The sequence below is a fragment of the Callospermophilus lateralis genome, chromosome 15, assembly GCF_048772815.1.
Source record: "Callospermophilus lateralis isolate mCalLat2 chromosome 15, mCalLat2.hap1, whole genome shotgun sequence".
Lineage (NCBI taxonomy): Eukaryota > Metazoa > Chordata > Mammalia > Rodentia > Sciuridae > Callospermophilus > Callospermophilus lateralis.
Window position 1 is genome coordinate 67,281,818 of NC_135319.1, and position 2,268 is coordinate 67,284,085.

The 2,268-nt window shown below is 42.5% G+C and overlaps 1 pseudogene; it reads right to left on the reverse strand.

The window, feature by feature from the left end:
• Window positions 1-802: 802 nt before the first annotated feature.
• LOC143381083 (stAR-related lipid transfer protein 7, mitochondrial pseudogene) lies at window positions 803-1,692 on the reverse strand (annotated as a pseudogene).
• Window positions 1,693-2,268: the final 576 nt, after the last annotated feature.

Sequence of the window (2,268 nt, forward strand, 5' to 3'; positions counted from 1 at the left end):
TTCAACTGTCCCCTATCTAAACACTGATGATACAGGAAGCCACTGTCTAAAAGAGCTTGTCTCCAATGTTCTTGGTAAATGGGATAAAGCTAAGAAGGAGGAAATTATTTGGTGAACAAAGAGCTGACTGATTCAATAAAAATGTTTGAAGTAAGGTGAGTCAATAGGGTAGTATTTTGCAAGGAGAGAAATTTTTTAAAAATATTTATTTATTTATTTATTTATTTTTGGTATAAACTTCATGTACCTAAAGGTAAAAGCAAGGTGAAGACAAGGCACTTAACATGGCCAAGTATTGGTCACATCCATTCACACCAAGACCATTACCAAGAGTACTCCCAGTGACCCCTCATTGAGAAACAACTGGTCAACCAGTTATTTCTGGCCAACCAGATTGCCTGTAGAACTGAAGGAAATCCAAGGTGCTGCACCCTTAGAGGAATCTGGAATGTCAGCAAGGAACTACTCAGAGGAAGCAAAAGGAAGTCATTCCCTTCTGGCCTGAGGTGAGAGGTTTGTTCCAGATCACATCATTCCTACTTGACTATGGCTCTCAGCAGTCAGTCAAATACAAAGTTTCAAAATGGTTGGCCTGAGACCATGGCAATGCCTCTTTGGATTCCACCTTCTCTCTCCGATAAAGAGAAGCAAGGGCTCTGACTGAATAAAACCAGACACTAGTTCTTGAATTACCTTGCACGGCACATGCCTTCTAATACACATGGCTGTCCCCATTCTGAGGTAGAACGATAAGGGATGGAGACTGGCTAGAAGTACTTGTCTCTTTTTAGCCCAAAGCCCTTCAGGCATATTCAGTCTGAGTAGGACTATAATGATCCTTGTTCTTCTGCTCAGATGACTGGGCAGTGGCCTTGGCCTCCCTGCTCATTTTCAGAGGCTTTGCAGAGATGTAGTCCTTCACTTTGATTTCTGTTTTTGGCTTTCAGAGTAGCCACACACAGCTTCTCCAGGAAATCTCACATGCTGGAAACCATCCAACTAACCCAGAATCGAGGAAACACAGTCTGGGGATTATCATTGCAGGTCAGAAAGTAGTCAAAGCTATTCTCATCAAGTGACTTGTGGGGATGGATAACCATTTGGAATTCATATGATCTGACCCTGATGAATTTTGGAGCTTCTGGACCACTGGGGTGTTCCATAGCACATGACTCCAACACTATCACATTTTCCGGATCCACACTGTACCATTGAACATACACATCATACTGAGAGTACATGGATAAAGAAATGAGTTATCCAGTGAAGAGCTTCAGAACCACTAACCACATCCCTCTTGGTCACCTCCAACTTGATCACCAGTGTGTGTTGTGTGTGTGTGTGTGTGTGTGTGTGTGTGTATTTTGTGTTTAACTGAACATTAAAGAACTACTGAAGTGTCATATTTTTGTAGGTTCCAAAAACTTGGTACTGGTAAAGGTTGGTGCCTGCAATTGGGTGCTGCCATACCTTAAAGTGTTTTTATTCATCACCATTTCCCATGGATGGTCTTTGTCCTAATTTTCATTCCCTTCTGTTTGGAATTTTGATTGACAAGGGTAGCACTCTGCTCCAGAGCTCTGAAATATATTTGCCATTTCCTCCATCCATTTCAGCTTATTAATCACTGCAGCTCCTCCTCCTGATCTTTTCCTCATCCCACATGAAGATGCCAGCAAGTTCTGCCATCAAAGCAGAGGGGCTGGGGCAGCCACAAGTCTGGCAACAAAGGCCTCCAAGGAGGACATAGCACACGCTCTTCTAGTTCCACAATAGCTTAACTAAGCTTAGCTAAACACTGTAATGTCCTCTCCTGGTAGAAAGCAATCAGCTTCCATCAATTTTCCAATGATTTTGACTCAGGAATATTATTTGATATTATTTAAGGTAATGCCTTGATTTTTTCAGGTTTTGTTAACTATTGTTGTCCCCAGTGCCAAACTGTGGACAAGATTTGTTCCTCACCTGATCTGCTACAGACTGCTAATTATTTCCTAATGCCTTTCCTGCCCTTCTCCATAATAATATAAAATTTGGGGGTACTGGGGATTGAACCCACAGGTGCTTTGCCACCAAGCTACATCCCCAGCCCTTTTAATTTTGAGACAGGGTCTCTCTAAACTGCTAAGGCCAGTCCGAGCTTGCAATCCTTCTGCCTCAGCCTCCCATCTCTGGAATTGTAGGTATGTACCACCATGCCAGTCCAGGACAATATAATTTTATCTGGGGGCACATTTCTGTCTAACTAAATACCACATTACCCTTGCA